At 41.6% G+C, this 19,288-nt stretch overlaps 1 long non-coding RNA gene across 1 annotated transcript in view; it reads left to right on the forward strand.

The window, feature by feature from the left end:
• The window catches only part of LOC143346427 (uncharacterized), a 122,882-nt gene that overhangs the window by 21,438 nt on the left and 82,156 nt on the right, over nucleotides 1-19,288 (forward strand). The window contains exon 2 of the long non-coding RNA XR_013080420.1: nucleotides 11,725-11,899. This is a non-coding gene — a long non-coding RNA (uncharacterized LOC143346427). The remainder of the gene's footprint in view (nucleotides 1-11,724; nucleotides 11,900-19,288) is intronic.

Genomic DNA, 19,288 nt, shown 5'->3' on the forward strand with positions numbered 1-19,288 from the left:
TAGATCGCGGAAAGAAACGAAGAAAGGCGGAACGGTGAAAGTACCACCGATGCTTCGGTTACACCGAAAGCTTAGACATCCTGGCTAATCACCAAGTTTCGGATTACCTCGAGGATATTCAAGGAACGCGGATCTCGCGATCGGTATCCGGAAATCCGTACCCTGTCAGATATCTCGTCGATGAAACTCGATTCGTTCCGTCAATGGCTCGTGTTCGCCATTTTTCAATCTTCCACCACTCGATTGGGGGTTTCTCGTTATACAGGGTGTTCGACCACCCCTAGAAAAAATTTTAATAGGGGATTCTAGAGGCCAAAATAAGACGAAAATTAAGAATACCAATTTCTTGATGGAGGCTTCGTTAAAAAGTTATTAACGTTTCAAGTTCCGACCGTATTGAATTTTTTTCTCGAAAGTGGTTAGCATTTCGGGGGTATGTCTATTCACCAAAAATGATTGTAATTGACGCCCACAGCTAACAGTATTTTTTTCAGAACGATTTGAAATATTTTACTTTCGTCGAAAAATTTCACACCTTCTCGAATTTTTTTCTAGGAAATGAGTAGGATTTCGGGGATATGACTGTTCACCAAAAATGATTGTAATTGACTCCTGCAGACAAAAATATTTTTTTTAGTACGATTTGAAATTTTTTTTTTCGCCGAAAAATTTAGGCACCTACCCCCTGTCGATTTTTCTTAAAAATTCGTTTTTCATTTTTAGTAATTTTGTTTGACGTCCTACAGAAAAGTTGTCTAATACTTTGTTGTAGGTACCCAAAAACTCTTGGCTCTACCTCAGAAAAAAGTTTCATTGAAATATATTCACAATTGTAGGAGTTATGGCTGTTCGAAAATTGGACCATTTTTATGGGGTTTTCCTCATTTTGCGCGATCAAGGACCAACTTTCCGAATATTTTTCCGATTTGTACATATTCTCCATCAAAATACGCGTAGTTTGCTTTTTTAAACATTAAAATCGTCCAATCTGTTCAGAAGTTATGACGTTTTAAAGATTCGCAAGAAACTTCGGGCAGATATTTCTGGCCAGAAATGATATTTTCGGTAAGGAATTTTTTTCTCGAAAGTGGGTAGGATTTCGGGGGTATGTCTATTCACCAAAAATGATTGTAATTGACGCCCACAGCTAACAGTATTTTTTTTCAGAACGATTTGAAATATTTTACTTTCGCCGAAAAATTTCACACCTTCTCGAATTTTTTTCTAGGAAATGAGTAGGATTTTGGGGATGACTGTTCACCAAAAATGATTGTAATTGACTCCTGCAGACAAAAATATTTTTTTTAGTACGATTTGAAATTTTTTTTTTTCTCCGAAAAATTTAGGCACCTACCCCCTGTCGATTTTTCTTAAAAATTCGTTTGTCATTTTTAGTAATTTTAGTTGTCTAATACTTTGTTGTAGGTACTCAAAAACTCTTGGCTCTACCTCAGAAAAAAGTTTAATTGAAATATATTCACAATTGTAGGAGTTATGGCTGTTCGAAAATTGGACCATTTTTATGGGGTTTTCCTCATTTTGCGGGGTCAAGGACCAACTTTCCGAATATTTTTCCGATTTGCACATATTCTCCATCAAAATACGCGTAGTTTGCTTTTTTAAACATTAAAATCGTCCAATCTGTTCAGAAGTTATGACGTCTTAAAGATTCGCAAGAAACTTCGGGCAGATATTTCTGGCCAGAAATGATATTTTCGGTAAGGAATTTTTTTCTCGAAAGTGGTTAGGATTTCGGGGGTATGTCTATTCACCAAAAATGATTGTAATTGACGCCCACAGCTAACAGTAATTTTTTCAGAACGATTTGAAATATTTTACTTTCGTCGAAAAATTTCACACCTTCTCGAATTTTTTTCTAGGAAATGAGTAGGATTTCGGGGATATGACTGTTCACCAAAAATGATTGTAATTGACTCCTGTAAACAAAAATATTTTTTTTAGTACGATTTGAAATTTTTTTTTTTCGCCGAAAAATTTAGGCACCTACCCCCTGTCGATTTTTCATAAAAATTCGTTTTTCATTTTTAGTAATTTTGTTTGACGTCCTACAGAAAAGTTGTCTAATACTTTGTTGTAGGTACTCAAAAACTCTTGGCTCTACCTCAGAAAAAAGTTTCATTGAAATATATTCACAATTGTAGGAATTATGGCTGTTTGAAAACTGGACCATTTTTATGGGGTTTTCCTCATTTTGCGCGGTCAAGGACCAACTTTCCGAATATTTTTCCGATTTGTACATATTCTCCATCAAAATACGCGTAGTTTGCTTTTTTAAACATTAAAATCGTCCAACCTGTTCAGAAGTTATGACGTTTTAAAGATTTGCAAGAAACTTCGGGCAGATATTTCTGGCCAGTAATGATATTTTCGGTAAGGAATTTTTTTCTCGAAAGTGGGTAGGATTTCGGGGGTATGTCTATTCACCAAAAATGATTGTAATTACCTACTGTAACTAAATATAATTTTTTTAGTATGATTTGAAATTTTTTAATTTCGTCTAAAAATGTCAGTACCTACTCGAATTTTTTTCTCGAAAGTGGGTAGGATTTCGGGGGTATGTGTATTCACCAAAAATGCTCGTAATTTACCCCTGTAACTAAATATAATTTTTCCAGAACGATTTGAAATTTTTGAATTTAATTGTTAATAACTGTTTAACGATGCCTCCATCAACAAATTGGTATTCTTAATTTTCGTCTTATTTTGGCCTCTAGAATCCGCCATTCAAATTTTTCCTAGAGGTGGCCGAACACCCTGTACAATCAACACCAGTAAATCTAGTGTTAAACTCACAAGGGAAGTTTCTAATGTGAATCTTATTAATTTTAATGAAATTTAATAAAGTTGTCAATATCTATCATTGATGATCAGCCAATTTTTAGAATAGTATGTATAATAGTTTCAAACGAAGCACATATCGAGTGATCGTTTAAATTTGTATGATCCATAATTTAGTGAAATATCAATGTTGATATCTCGTAGATAGTCGAAATCCTTGACACTATATCACGGCAATATTTTGTTAGAAATTATGCTATCACTAAATCCGAAGAATTAAGATACACTTAGGAATAAGATACATTGCAATAAAACGAGTAAATAACGAATGCTATTTAATTTCTACGCGGACGTTAAGACAATAGCCTTTTGGCATACACTCGTAATCGTAACACGCATCACCTGTTGCGTACTGATTTACTGTTATGTCCCTACGGACACTGATCGTTCATTACAGCCGTAAGATCCACCAGAAATTGTAAAATCGCGCTCTATTGGCTTAGACGTTCTAAAAATAATTCCGCGTTAGCTGTAAACTGTGCACATATTATAAATTTTATATTATATTATAGTTTTATTCGTCGCCCTAGTTCCGAGTTTTTATTACGGTCCATTGCAGATTATCGTCGAGCTTTTATAGATACTGGTGTTATAAAACGATGTTTTTTAATTCAATTTAGAGTAGAGTAGAAACAGTCTACAGGGTGTCCCAGTAATCGCGATAGAATCTTTCTACGCGCTTCGGTTACTCAAAAAATCGACCCAGAGTATTTAAAAAATCTTGTAAATGGGAACGGTAGCGGAGTTTCGATGGGCATATACTTACTATGGTTTCGATCAACAATGTCGCCAATAAAATCGAGGAGGGAGCACTGGGAAAAAGTGCTCATTGAATTCCTCGCGATCCCTGTCCGAGATACGAAAAACAGCATGCAGTAAGTCGTCGCAGCAATTTGCAGGCGAATGTAGGCCAGGCACACAGTACCAAGATTAGGATAATAAATATGGCCGAGGTGAAATCATCCACCGTCCCGTGGCTGACCTTACCGCCGTTTCCAGACCACGAAGAAAAGTGATTCTGCATGCTCTCACGGATGGCACCCTTCGCGCGTTTTATAGACATAACCTACATTTTACTGGCAGATGCTCGTCTTTCAGCGAGAAAGTCGACGAGTCGAACACCTTTTCATCTTTTTTTTTTTAGTAATCTCCTCTTTCGAAACGTCCACGTTCTTATTGTCCAACCCTATTCGCACATTTTGCTTTCGAACGTACGACGAGCGACCGCCATCTTGATTTCGAATAGCGCGCCAAACGGCAGCCATTAGCACTCGTTTCGAATCGAACAAAGTCTCAATCCCAGAATCGATCGAACCTCTCGAATCGAAGCTGGCCTCGATACGAAAAATTTGAAACGCGAGAACGTTAACGTCACCACCATCGTTCGCTAAGAGAAACGACGCGCTGGATCCGCGCGTATCGGGTTTCCCAGTCAGCGGTCCAGATTTGTGTAAAGATCTGTCAAGTTCGCGAAACGAACGCACGCCGGCGAAAATTATGGCATACTAGATTCCAGACCATGGGTAAACGTTGCTTCAAAACCAGTAATTAATTTTCATCGCGGACGTTCCCAGCCGAAACATTATCTTATCGCGATCTCGCTTAGACGCGATAAAAATCGGAACTCGGCTCGTCGTGGAACACCTTTCGAAACGATGACGAGTTAAGGCAACGGTTTCTCGGTTGTTTACAGAAATATCGTGCAAATGCGACGCGAGCCTCTCGTGGGGACCAAAGAATCGAACGTGGATATGCAAATAGTCGATTTGCACGGTGACCTTGAGTGGCCAAAACATGCGGCGCAGACCTCGAGCGTGCAAGAATAATTCCTCGATAGATTCGAGCGCTCGTTTCGCGTGGTACGCGCATTACCAAACATTTATCCGGTCGGACTATCGAGCATCTACCGTGTTTCAGCGTCTCGACTCCCCCGGGTTATGTTTGCTCCGCGAACTTTGTCATTAAAAGCAGCCTGCTCGTTCTCGCCCCTATATAATTTATAGGCACGTACCTACGCATAGTCAAAACCGCGATACGATCGGGTCGGCGTATTAATACAACCGTGGGTTCTCTGTCTCGCCACCTACGCCCTATCTCAGCCCCGAGATTAGATCTCGCTCGAAAAGTTCAGCTCGGAAAGTGTATCCCCCGCGGTATCGTGTCATCGTCGCTCACGCGTCGCCGTCGAGCAATCATCGAGCCTAAATGTCATCGTGCGTCTGTGATCGACGCTCACCAGGCGTGCCGGCGTCGATGCCTCGAAAATCGTAGACGTTACGTCTCCTCTCCGGGGATCTATCGTAAAAATTTAATGCTTTCGACGGCGTTGCTGGTCGCTGTAACGAGATCCAGCGTCGATCCAACGCGATAGTGTTATTACGGTTTTAATGCCCCATTATGCAATCGGTCGTGGTAATACCGGTTCATTAATATTGTTACCGTGACTGGAAACGGTTTTACTGCGCTACTATTACTGTTTCCGTGCACTTAAAGTGTGATTTGAATGTATCGATGGGTACAAATTGCATCGAGCTTCCTTTTAGAAACAGTAGCTCCGTAGTGGAATGGATATCTGCAAATTGAGCTACCTAAATCACTGACTTTTATAAACTTTATCATTTTATAATGGTAATTTGAAGATTGAGAAAATGGTGGATCGTTAAACTATGATTCGACTACTGAAAAATGCTTCGAAGATGATCGAAGACGACTTGGCTGGCAGCGTCTGTCCATTGCTCGCTGTTTCTACTTGCGCCAACAACCCAACGTCGTCCATGAATCAAACTTTCAAACTCAATTATTTCGAAAACGAAGCATCGTAGGGAAAAATTTTACTTTACGTTTTCGACTTGTTTTACACGTAAATTTTGGTTCCCCCAAATTGCAACTCCCCTTCCGGGACGATAATAAAAAGTTCCCCGACACAATGGCGTCCGAGAAATCGTTCCATTTGTCTGACTAGAGATCTTCTAGAATCCGGTGAGCCTAAACTTTCCCTCGGACGATCCTCGATTCAGTCCCAATCCCAAGAAAGATTATCATCTCGCGAAACAGAAAATAGCCAAGGATTCAAGGGGAGGTACGGAACGACACCGACGATGCATCATTCTAATTAGATGTCCGCGTAATTCTGGCCTGCAACCCGGCCGAATTAGGAAAACAATTAGCGCCGTGGGGGTTGGGGGCAGGAACGAGCGGAGAATTACTCGTTGACGATGTTCCCGGAGCACGGTGCCCGCTGGGATTGCATTAATCTCTTTCCAGAAGCGGTACATTCAATTGATACTATCTTACGAATCGCGGTAATAAACAACGACATGTTCGCGCAACGGACGGCCACGGAGAAACGCTTCGCGTCGACTACGTTCCACCTTCGTCCTTCTCGTCCTACATCTTCTTTGTGGTCCCGTACGACACGTTGCAAACCGGGCTAACGATGGGGGATCGAATCCTTTTTATCAGCCAATACAGGCCATGGACACGCTCGTTGCCCTTTTGCAATTTTCTCGGTCGATGTAACCTCCAAGCTTGCACCCCCCACTGTTCGCAACTACGAACAATTCGTCTTTCGTACTCGATATTTATACGATATTAACCGTTCGATGTTCGATTATTCCTTTCGAGTATCGAAGAGGGGCGATTGACCATTCGACACTCGATTATTCGTTTCGACTATCGAATATATACATATATAGTAACAAAATTCTAAATGAGTCAAATTAGCTCAGTCCGTAAATCTAGCGATAATTGATTAATCATAAAATCGATTCAATGTTTTCCCAAGAATGAGATAGACAGAGATTCGATAAAAAATCTAAGAGTACGCCTACGATCCTCCGTAAGTGCGTTGGAATTCACCTTTCGTGCCTTCCTTTATTCCTTTTTCTTTCTGTTCCGTTCAGTTTTCCCTTGCTTCGTCGATATTGCGTTCTATCTTTCTGCTACACTTCGATTACCTTTATTTCACTCTGTTTAGCTCTCTGTCTCGTCGTACACCATTTAATTCCATCGTGCTTTGCTCCGCTTCCTCGGTGCGCGTTGTTACATTATTTTACTCCGTCGTATCATCTTTTCTACTTTGGTCCATTTCACTGTAATTTATCCCGCTTTGTTCTCCTCCATTTCGCTCCATTTCTCTCGGTTTATTGTGCTACATTGTCGTTATTTCGTGTTTCATGTTACTCGACTCTAACATATAGTATTATTTTACTTTTTGCCTATTTGCGTTGCATTCTGATCTACGTTCCTACGACCCCCTTTCGTTTTACTCTATTTTCCCGGTGTATCAACGCTTTGTTCTGCATCGTTCTACACGATCCTGCCCCGGGCTACCATTATATTCTACTTTGCCTCGTTCTACCTTTCAACATTAGCAGCAAACGCATTAAATGATAATAAAACACACATGTCCGAGCATATTTCCAGGCAATGCCAAGACTATACATTCGTAAGAAAGATTCATTGGTAAAATTAACCTCTTGTCAGAAACAAAGGACTCGAGCATATATTTTTATTTAACAATTTTATTAATAACGAGCTAAAATTCTGAAATCCACTTCGTTCTCTTTATTTTGTAAAGTCTCTTGTCTTCTCGAGGCCACAATGAATTATTTCAAATTTTTCGAACCAGTTAACCTCCATTTTGACCACAATAAATTATTAAACTCTCAATCTGCTGTTTAACCCAATTGATAACGTACAATCACAGAGAAATACTCGAGAAAGTATTTAATTTAAGAGCCAGGTAACGAAATAATCTACAGAAAAATCGTTCGTTCGTTCGAATAACTTAACGCACGATTATTTTAAAGAACGTCTGACGGAGGAATATAATATCCCATTTTAACGATCATTTTTCAGACACTTTATTTCACGGTGTCCCAAGCCTGAGAAAGATTCTGTTCCCCTATCCGCAAATTTCGACTGGCGAACAGTAGACGCCGATATTTCACGAGGAGCTGTTTTCTAACAAATTCGAGTGTAACAAGCGTATTTTCTAAACGCGCGTTTTCTAGCGTTCGAATGGATTTAGTGTGCGATAAATAACGAGTTCGGGAGAGCCAAGAGGAAAACCAGCGTTCTAAGCGGACAGAGGAGCCCGTACGTTGGAAAATGGAGGATTAAATTTAAACTCGGGGTTTGATTGTCAACCACGTGTTATATCGCTCGGATTCCGTCGAGTCGTGTCACCCAGGCGAGCAGAACCATTAACTTCTAACCCATTTCTATGAATCATCGGTATCATACGTCTCTGCCCCGATCTTTGCCAAGAATTTAGCAAGCCTCGGTGCGCGGATCCTCAATTTGCGCCTCCGACTTAATTTTCCCCGTCGCGATCCGGCGAATTCTCGAAGCCGGGAAAAGAGAGGATCTATAAATTCGAAAATCTCCGGCTACCGGCCCGTAAATCATCGCGAGTGGATTAAATCGTTTGAAAATGTTCGTGAAAAGTTAAGCCAGCCGGTAAATAAATAACAAGCATCGGGGCGAATAAAATGGACGACGGTAAATCTGGCCGAGGAATCTCGTAAAATTGGTTTTATTCAAATTTGTCGCGGATGGCACGGGACGGAGCAGATTATGGCAAATTTTATTCTCTTTAACGATACACGGGGTGCAACGAACCTTTTATGTCGGAGTTATTCGATTCTATATTACCCTTTTTAATTTCGAAATTGGTAATAATTATATCGAGTACCGTTTAGTCATATTAAAAGATTTATTCGTAATGATTCGTATGCAGGGTGTTCGGCCACCCCTGGGAAAAATTTCAGTGGGAGATTCTAGAGGCCAAAATAAGACGAAAATCAAGAATACCAATTTCTTGACGGAGGCTTCGTTAAAAAGTTATTAACAATTAAATTCAAAAATTTCAAATCGTTCTGGAAAAATTATTCTCGGTTGCGGGGGTCAATTGCAATCATTTTTGGTGAATAGACATACCCACGAAATCCTGCGTTATAGAGGAAAGGATTTTACGAATGGGAAAAATGGCGTTGGAATGTTTGGGAACCATCATGGAGGTTTCTTCGGAATTGGAAGCGCGGAGGACCTGGCACGATGAGTGAAAGAACTCGATGTCGAGGAAGGCGTTACGGTAGGCAATCGCTTAGAAATCCGCCGGAACATGGCCACGCCAACAATGGAACATTGTACGCTAATGTCGCGCTTGGACATAATTACGTCCGAGATATCTCGATATCTCGCTTCATGCGTGGGTGAAAATCGTGTCATTAGTCAGTCGGTACCGGCACGCCATTAGACACGGTCCGTTAATTGCAGAAACCGACGCAGGCTGCGACAGTGTCCGCGGATGATCCTGTTGAATCGTCTCGATCGAGATGATCTCAACGAATCGGATCGAAACTTCCGTCACGACACCCACCACTGGCCGCGTCAGAATCGAGCAAATTTCATTCCCTTCAATTTTTGTTTACGTTTCATTCACACTGAAATTAACTTTAACCTCTTACAATTACGAGTCTGACATCAGCTCTCATACGAGTCGTTTATTTTGAAAGAATAATAAAAGTATACTTCATTCCTAAAATTTCCTCGAAATTCATAAACCCCCCAATCTATTTTCTTCAACCTCTTGAGGACCAATTTCTTCAGCTCCTCTGTGGAAAGTCCTATCATCAGACTGTGAATCTTTACGCAAATTCATATTTTTATCAATAGAATTAATGAAATGAAACGAAGTTACACCACCTGTGGTTAAAGACTTAACTACAGTTTAATAAAAGACAGTTGGTTTTTCTCTTCTAAAAGAGAAAGTTTTCTTTATGTGACAAAAACCATCGACGCGTATGTTTCGAAATACAAGTCAAGAGGGTGCAGCTGTGTCCCTTCCTTGGCTTGTTTAGACAAAGTATAGGACCGATTGGGTCTGAGGGTACGGGACGAATTTTTCGTCACTGACCTATTCATTCTGTACGTTCCTTTGAAAGCGTGAAGACGTGCCTTCCACGTGTTTAGTAAAAGCTAAGTAAAAGTTATAGTAGTTTTTTATTCCACCACCTATTTCCAATAACAGTAAACAGTGGACTAAAAAAAATATTTTCGTATAGTCTGAGGGTCTCCCTAAAAGTCTAGTAGAATAGGGCTTTCGAGAAAACATGAAAAAGGAAACTTTCACTTAAAATTTTGATTCTGTTACACGAGAATCCCCCCTGAACGCGATTCGTGGTGACGGAAGGGCCCAGAAATGCGACCTGGCCCAGACGCTGAGGCCCCCGGTGACTCAGCGCGGCCAATTTGCGTCGAGGCGGCGTCATCGCGGAGACGTTTCATTAATATCGCGAAGGTTAGGCTGCGGCCAGGACTTCTTCCTAAGTGATCTACGGGCGGAGGTCACCGGGCTGTTAAACCCGGCCCCCTTTCGGTACAATCACGGCGTCGTGGCGGGGAGCCACCGTGTCGCGTATCAACCCTCGGCTACCAAAATGGAAGTGCCAACTTGCCAGCCCGTTAACTACCACCGTCTAGACGACCTTTCTCCGACGTTCGAAGGGCCACGACTGCAATGGCGAGTCGGCGCGGTTTTACAGTCGTCGCGCGAAATTAAACTGCCACCCTCAAAGTCGCCGGTGCTGGCCGTTTTGTTTGCCGGTGGAACGTCTCCGACCCGAGAATTCGCACCTCCTTCAATCTCCGCTAACTCTTTGGTACACGTTCCGAGACGGTTCTTTGTTCGAACGTTTCTGTGGATTTTCGGGGCCAACGAAAGAAACGCGGAAGAAAAACCGAAACTCTCGCTTTGGGCGATAATTTCGCTGCGTTTCCAGTCGGGAGAGTTTCGTCGTAAATCTTCGGTGACGGTCGTTTCCTTGAAAATTCAAGTTAATTAACGTTGATTGTATATTATTGTACGTTGGAACACTGCTGGTAGATATTCGGAAGGAGATTCCAGCGGAAATATCAGTTTTTATTAGTTTGAAGTAAATTCAAATATTATTGCAAATAACTCTGACTTTCTGATAAACTATCCTCAAGATACAGAGAAACGCGTTCAAACAAGGGAAGACGTTTCCAATTGGTTTCGTTTGCGTTTCCAGAACATCTCGAACTTGCAAATTCGATCAAGAGCAAACATTTCGAAGAATATCAATGGTTTGAAGTCGAATGGTCCAGCGAATTTCTCGAGATTTCTCGAGATTACTGTCAGCCGAAAGTGAATTATGTCACTTTCGTCGGGCGTAGCCGTTCATGTCGAGGAACCCCGAAGAATCGCGCAGCTGGATATCCCCTTTCGATAATCCCCCGCGATCGACGGAGATTTCCCAACGCGGGGCCGCTGGACCGCGAAAAGATCGTGGATTTTTCGCTTCCGCGATTACACGTTGCGAAAACAATGACTCCGGACACATCGGTGCACCGGGGAACAATAATCGGTCCGGCGACCGATCGGCTTTCACTGATATCTCTATTCCACTGGCCTATTCCTCGTCGTTATTACCATACGCTTCGAGCGGAGTGACTTTTTTCTAAGCCCGTTCAGCTCGTTACGTTTCGCCGTGTTCCGCTCTGGGCCTGTTGCCTGCCACTGGCCCGTAATTCACACTCGACCCCTTTGTCGCCGAGTCCCGGGACTCCTTGGCAGTTTTGACGCGCTCTGATATCGGATACATGATAAATTATCCGGTCCTCTGTGGGGGTAATAATCTGACAGAATTACGATATCGATGAGGAGAGATATTGCTGAATAGTTCAAACCTTTACTGTTGTAAATTAGCAAATGATCGAGTCTTGAATATTAAAATCAACAGATTTTTCTATTCACTTTGTCTATTCCTTGTACGAACAAATTTAAACGAAATATTATACGCTTAAATCGTACGTCGAATAACCATGTCCTTTATCTAGTTTCAGACATTCGAAGACCTGCAGCGTCCGCCATTTTGGTGACTTACAAGGAACGTTCGCGAACGGTCCGGCGTTTGCTCCGACGGAAAAACCAATGGACGGCGACGATTTATCTAAGGACATCTGCGAAACCGATCTTCGAGGCGCGAGGGTTTCATCGAACCATCCTTTGTTCGTAAGTAATACAGTCGTGTGTCTATAAATAGCTCGAAACTTCGGAGTCGCGGAGACGATCGAATATCGCTCCGACCGAATTCCCCGGGTCCCGGCGAAACGTACGAACGCGTGAAACCAGGCCCGTTTGCGTGTCGCGGACAACATTGTTGGGATCCGCTGGCACGCTTCTCGTGAAATCGATTCGCCACGGTAGGCAACCAACGGCCGAGAAAACGACCACGACGGGACGTCAACTCCATCGTTCGCGAAGGACAGCTGTAAAATTGCGCCGGAATGGCAGACATCCCCGATCGTTCCTCGCCAATGGGAAGCCGAAGGTTCGGGGACCGATTCCCGACGATGACCATGCCCGAAGCTGCTTTTTTCGATATGGAATCGTTTGGACGCTATTGGCTGGCTCAAACGTATTCTCTCTCTATACTCTGCTTCGCGAAAGAACGACGGGCGAATGTTTCGCTATAAATCTGGGTCATTTTATGGCTAGCCTTGAACACTAAAACTACTGTAGGATATAGAACTTTATCACACCAAAAATAATCGACTCAAAATACACAAGCTCGCTTTGCACACTACAATTGCTCTAATTCACACGTCTTGGGACGCCTCACACACTTATACAACAACGCGCTCATACATTCACACCTCACACTACCGACAATTATAGTATATTTGTACCGTGGGGACCTGTGACGAGAGATGGAGCCGAGCGCTAGTGAGAGAGACAAGAGCGTAGCCCTCTGGTGGCAAACACGAGAGGCGATGGGACCCTACAGTACCAAAGAAATTAAAACAATGGAAATGTTCATTCATTCTCTAATAGAAAATTAAATTTTTAGAAATTTAGTGGAGTAAATGTTTTACAAGTTTTATTAGAAATAACGAAACGTGTCATTTTGACTGCTTTGGTAGTTCCAGTGTTTTTTAATTCAGTTCCACGTGAATTTCAAAACCGATCTAACGTGGTTTGATGGATCGAGTCGATGGAATAGATAGTTAGTTCCGTTGGGACTAACGAATAACGAATTAGCGATTCCGGTTGCCAAACCGAGCGGTACGGCAAACGTAATATAGTCATTACACCGCCGCCGCCGTTCATTATCATAAAAGGATCATTATCAAGGAGAACAAGAAATAATTTTTAAACGATCTTAAAGGAAATCTCTCGATCGCGACCATTCATTAACATGCAGAACGATTTAATACATATTTATGAGCCTAGAATGAAAAATGGTACAACGTTTCCTTGGACGTTTGAAAGTATTAATTTTAAAACTGTTATCTACAAAGTTTTATCTGCGATATGTAAAACATTGGTTACAACAGGCAGTATATTATTGATTACGATAGACACGTTATAGACACATAGTCGGCAAAGAATTACGAGGCTGTCTCGAATTTCATTATTCAAAAACTAAATCGTCTTCTAAATTAGCTAATGAGACGCTGAGAAAATATTGAGTTTTCAGGAATCCATTAGAGCGATGGAAAAAGTAGTATTCGTGATTAGGTATTTCTTATTACGGACGATTGATCGAGAATATGTTCCGACAATCATTTAGTAGCTAATTTGAAAACTCGTATTCCCTCTAAAAATTTGACTTTTATAAATTTCTAAACTCATGATTCTCCACATAAAAATATAGTAAAAAAGGATTAAAAACGAAGCCACTATATTTGGAAGTTGGCAAATTACACATTCCACGTTACAATTGTAGCTTATATGTATATTATACAGGCTTCGTTAAAAAGTTATTAACAATTAAATTAAAAAATTTCAAATCGTTCTGGAAAAATTATTTTCGGTTGCGGGGGCCAATTACAATCATTTTTGGTCATTACACATATCCCCGAAATCCTACCCACTTTCGAGAAAAAAATTCAGTACAGGCGGAACTTTAAACGTTAATAACTTTTTAACGAAGTCTCAATCAACAAATTGGTATTCTTGATTTTCATCTTATTTTGGCCTCTAGAATTCCCTAATAAAATTTTTCCCAGGGGTGGCCGAACACCCTGTATAAATAATACACAACCTTTGAAAGGGTTATGGATAGAACAAGACAGCAAATTCAAAATTGAGAAATTGCAAAATTCTCTAATTGCGTTTTCCGTGTCGCGTAAAAATATAATCCACCGTGAATGAACTTCTCGTTCTGTATAAATGCGTACGGGTACGTTGGAGGGGGCAAGAAAAAGAAGCAGAAGAGGAGAAAAAAAAAGGTAAAGTCGAAGACCGATTTAGGCGTCGATAGCGGGGCACACGGCTTCCTTATCGCCGGGCCCCAGGTGTTGGACATTCGGAAGTCGCTAGTCGTAAATCAATACACCGTGCCAGACAACCGTCGTTGGACACGTACCTAAATGAATATTTCGTGCCGGCCGGCACGGATCCTGATTAATGCGATCCGTGGCACGACCGCGCGCCGTAAACTCGATCCTGATTAATACTGTTTACAGCCCCGCTAGATCCCGAAACCCATTAATCAGGATCGAGTGACGACCTCTGTTCGGCTACTCCTCGTTGGCCTCTTACGTCCTAGCGGGGAGAAAGTGTCCATTAATGTTACTTCTGCGTAAGTATCCGGTGAATTGCACGCTTTAACAGCGAATCCCCTTTGGTTCGATTCGAGTGCTCGAGCTTCGGGGGCCCCGGCAGAATCCTCGCAGCTTGAACTCCCGGTTAATGGTTAAATCATGTCGGATGGTAGCGCACTTTTGACCAACGGGGCTCAGATTTATTTATAGAGACGGGCTACGATCGCTAAACGTCTTACCCCCATTGTTGATCTAACTGTATCCCCCAACGATATTGATAAGTCCACTGTCGTTGGCCAGTGATATATATTACTGTTGCGATACAAGTTTATCGTGAAAGAAAAACTGCTTTTTACGATACGGGGATCTTGCTACCCAGGAATATAGCGAAGACTCGAAAAGCAACCTTCGACCCCATAGACTCCTAACTATGAAACTCAGACAACTATCAAGCCACTTGGAATATTCTCAAGAACTGTTCAGCCGAATTTTGGTACGCAGTCCTAGACCAAAAGTATATTTAGAATTATCCATAAGGCAGCGGAACATCACAGAACAAGATGACGGCCATATTGACGATCGAGTGAGTCCCAGATATAATCGACACTATGTTCTCGTAAAGAAAAGGGGCTCGTTACACAGTCCAGATAGAAATTACATACAGATATGGAATTCTCTGTGAACACATCGTTGCAATTATGGAATAATTACGCATAAACTGTGCCGGGAGTCCATCAATCGGGATTCCCTGGGCATCGGGATCCACGGAATGCCAGGGTATGCAAGGTGTCGCGATACGGGACGCCACGGCAGGCAGTTTATTCGCTTAAGTCAATGCACTTAGGCGACGATACGTAACCAATGGCCTGAAGCGGTCCGCAGCGCGACGTAGGCTCGATCTCGAAAGCCATTAATCAGGATCGAGCGACGACCTCTCCCCGAGCTACTCCTGATCCTCGTATACATCAGCGTTGACCTTGAATCTATGGCGAGAGCGCGACACCGTAAGAGAGTACCGACCGCGGCTTGTGCAACGCCTAGCTGGAACGGCGCTGCACCTTTTTACAGGCCGCGGTTGCACCTGCGCGCGGATCGACCGACCGGAGGCCGGATGACAAACGAGGATATCAAACCCGTATGCACCTAATAAATATCGGTAGCCGCTCGACGATACGGTCCCCGTGACGCGTCCACGTCGAGCCCCACCGATAATTTATCGTTTATTTTTCCCCCCACAAGGTCCAGGTCGATCCACGGGACCAAGCTGACAAGAGATTTTAATGTTTAGAGAGTGTCTGCAGATCGATGGATAGCGACTCTCCTCGGGCACAGGAGATCCAACGAGATGGCGTTTGGGAATAACAGGATTTAGTTGGTTTGACGCTCATAACCGATTAGATGAAGAGCAACTGCAAGAAGAAGTAAAATATCAAAGGTAGAAACATTTAGAGCATAGCCCTGGGTAGACTGGAGATGTTTGAGTGTGTTTGATCCGATGTGACGAAGTTTGGGAACTCCAGAATTAAATATCCATTAAGAACCTAGACATCAATTGCACATAACATCCTAAGGAGAAGCAGAACATAGTGCACACCTCTTCAAACTTGAGGATTTGAGAGTTCAGGAAGCTAATCTGATATCATTTGCAAGTAGAAACATTTGGACCATAGCCCTGGATAGACTGGAGATGTTTGAGTATGTTTGATCCGATGTGACGAAGTTTGGGAACTCCAGAATTAAATATCCATTAAGAACCTAGACATCAATTGCATATAACATCCTAAGGAGAAGCAGAACATAGTGCACACCTCTTCAAACTTGGGGATTTGAGAGTTCAGGAAGCTAATCTGATATCATTTGCAAGTAGAAACATTTGGACCATAGCTCTCGATAGACTGGAGATGTTTGAGTGTGTTTGATCCGGTGTGACGAAGTTTGGGAACTCCAGAATTAAATATTCATTAAGAACCTAGACATCAATTGCATATAACATCCTAAGGAGAAGCAGAACATAGTGCACACCTCTTCAAACTTGAGGATTTGAGAGTTCAGGAAGCTAATCTGATATCATTTGCAAGTAGAAACATTTGGACCATAGCTCTCGATAGACTGGAGATGTTTGAGTGTGTATGATCCGATGTGACGAAGTTTGGGAACTCCAGAATTAAATATCCATTAAGAATCTAGACATCAATTGCATATAACATCCTAAGGAGAAGCAGAACATAGTGCACACCTCTTCAAACTTGGGGGTTTGAGAGTTCAGGAAGCTAATCTGATATCATTTGCAAGTAGAAACATTTGGACCATAGCTCTCGATAGACTGGAGATGTTTGAGTGTGTATGATCCGATGTGATAAAGTTTGGGAACTCCAGAATTAAATATCCATTAAGAACCTAGACATCAATTGCATATAACATCCTAAGAAGAAGCAGAACATAGTGCACACCTCTTCAAACTTGAGGATTTGAGAGTTCAGGAAGCTAATCTGATATCATTTGCAAGTAGAAACATTTGGACCATAGCTCTCGATAGATTGGAGATGTTTGAGTGTGTATGATCCGGTGTGACGAAGTTTGGGAACTCCAGAATTAAATATCCATTAAGAACCTAGACATCAATTGCATATAACATCCTAAGGAGAAGCAGAACATAGTGCACACCTCTTCAAACTTGAGGATTTGAGAGTTCAGGAAGCTAATCTGATATCATTTGCAAGTAGAAACATTTGGACCATAGCTCTCGATAGACTGGAGATGTTTGAGTGTGTTTGATCCGATGTGACGAAGTTTGGGAACTCCAGAATTAAATATCCATTAAGAACCTAGACATCAATTGCATATGACATCCTAAGGAGAAGCAAAACATAGTGCACACCTCTTCAAACTTGGGGATTTGAGAGTTCAGGAAGCTGATCTGATATCATTTGCAAGTAACGAGAAGTTTGACCAAGTTTGGTCAACAGCAACAAGGGAAAGAACCGGTTATCTACTTAGGTGTACTAAAATAATATCAACGTTGTTCCAGTGGCTTTGTAGGTGTATCTGAGTAATCCAGTATGACACCGTTTGAGAAACAAGTTTGATTCGGTTTATTCGGTAGCGAGACATTAGGCGACAAGTAGAAGCAGAACGTACACTTCATTAGATCGAGGGATTTGACAGTTTAGAAAGTCCCTGTAATTAGATGGGCTGTCATTTCTGACAGATCTGGGTTACCAAGTGTGATAGAAAACAACATTGTCTGTAAAAAAAGGTTCGAGTTGGTTTGACAATGAAACGTTTGATTGTACGGGGTGGTAAGAAGCGAGTACACGCGACAATAGAGTGACAGCTTTGAACATTTACACGGTTCCAGTGAATTCATGGGCAATTTAGTCCGTTCGAATGGTGGTAGCAAAGTGTGATAACGTGTGGTGCTGTTTGTAAGCAATAAAGTAGACGATCGATTATAGACTTCATCGGGCTGAGAAGTTCGAAAGCTTAGAAAGTCTCTGTAATTAGATGAGATCCCTTGCGGATGCAAGAAACTATCGAATGTGTCGGCGTTTCAGAACAACAGGATTCATTTTGTTTGCTCAATATCGAGGCGTTGGGCTGCAACAAGAAGCAGACACGGGCGTAGACATCATTATACCTGGGGATTTGACAGGTTAGAAAGTCCCTATAATACTGTGATTCTCAACAAATATATGCAAAAGCAACATTGTCTGCAAGTAGCATGTTTGAGTATGTTTATACATTGGCAGCGAGGAGAAATGAAAGTGTAGAAACAGAGATTCGGTAAATTAGAAAGTATTTGCAATTAGATAGACTATAATTCTGAAACAAAGCAGGTTACTCAGTTAAACCTTTAGACAGATTCTGTACTTTAATAATCACGCATCTAAAGACTGTAGAGCTGATTCCACTTGGTTTGACCAAGTTTAACCTCGTTTATGAAACAGAAAAATATTAAATTCTATCGGAGAAGAAGAATTATACACCATATTCGAGAGATCAGTGTGTTTGGAGAGAGTCAGTAGCACGACAGATAGTTGATTCTTTGCAGACACAGGCGACCAAGAGTGATCTGATGTGACGGCATTTGGGAACAACAAGTTTGAGTTGATTTATTCAGTAGCGAAACATTAGACTGCCAGGAGAAATAGAACTGGCCTGTACACTTCATTAGACTGAGGGATTTGACAGTTTAGAAAGTCTCTATAATTAGATAGCCTGTGATTCTTTGCAGATGTAGGTCGTTAAAGGTGATCGAAAACAACGTTGTTTGCAGATAAGAGGTTCCGTTGGTCTGTTTGCCGACAAAATGGCAGCCTGTGTCGAGAATAAGGAACCGAGTATACGCGTCAGTAAACTGGGAGTCTGTAATTTAATGGATAATTTACAGATGCAAGTAGGCAACGGATATAGGAAAGGCTGATTTTGCTTGCAAATATTGACAATCTCGACTTAGTTTAGTCGATTGCAGAACATTGGATCGCATGGAGATTATCGTTTCGTTGGACTGTAAGATTTGACCGTTTAAAATGTTATTGCGGTTCGATTAACATACTTGTCCCCGACTATGGAAGCTCGAGAGTGCTAAAACATGGCGTCATGGTCGAATATCATCAAGCTCCTCTAATGTATTTAACAGAGAAGAAGATGAATCGACTGTATGCTTCGATTCGAAGAATTAAGAGTTTAGAAAGTCTTTGATTTTGATGGACAGTGAAATGTGGTTTACGAGAAGAAGAAATAACGATTAGAAGATACTAAAAGATTTAGGTTTAGAAAATCATTGTTACAATTACTTTCAAATGCAGCTGGAGAAGGGTTTTCAATTGTGATTCTAAATAATATCAAGCTT

Source organism: Colletes latitarsis, chromosome 10, assembly GCF_051014445.1.
Source record: "Colletes latitarsis isolate SP2378_abdomen chromosome 10, iyColLati1, whole genome shotgun sequence".
NCBI classification, from domain to species: domain Eukaryota; kingdom Metazoa; phylum Arthropoda; class Insecta; order Hymenoptera; family Colletidae; genus Colletes; species Colletes latitarsis.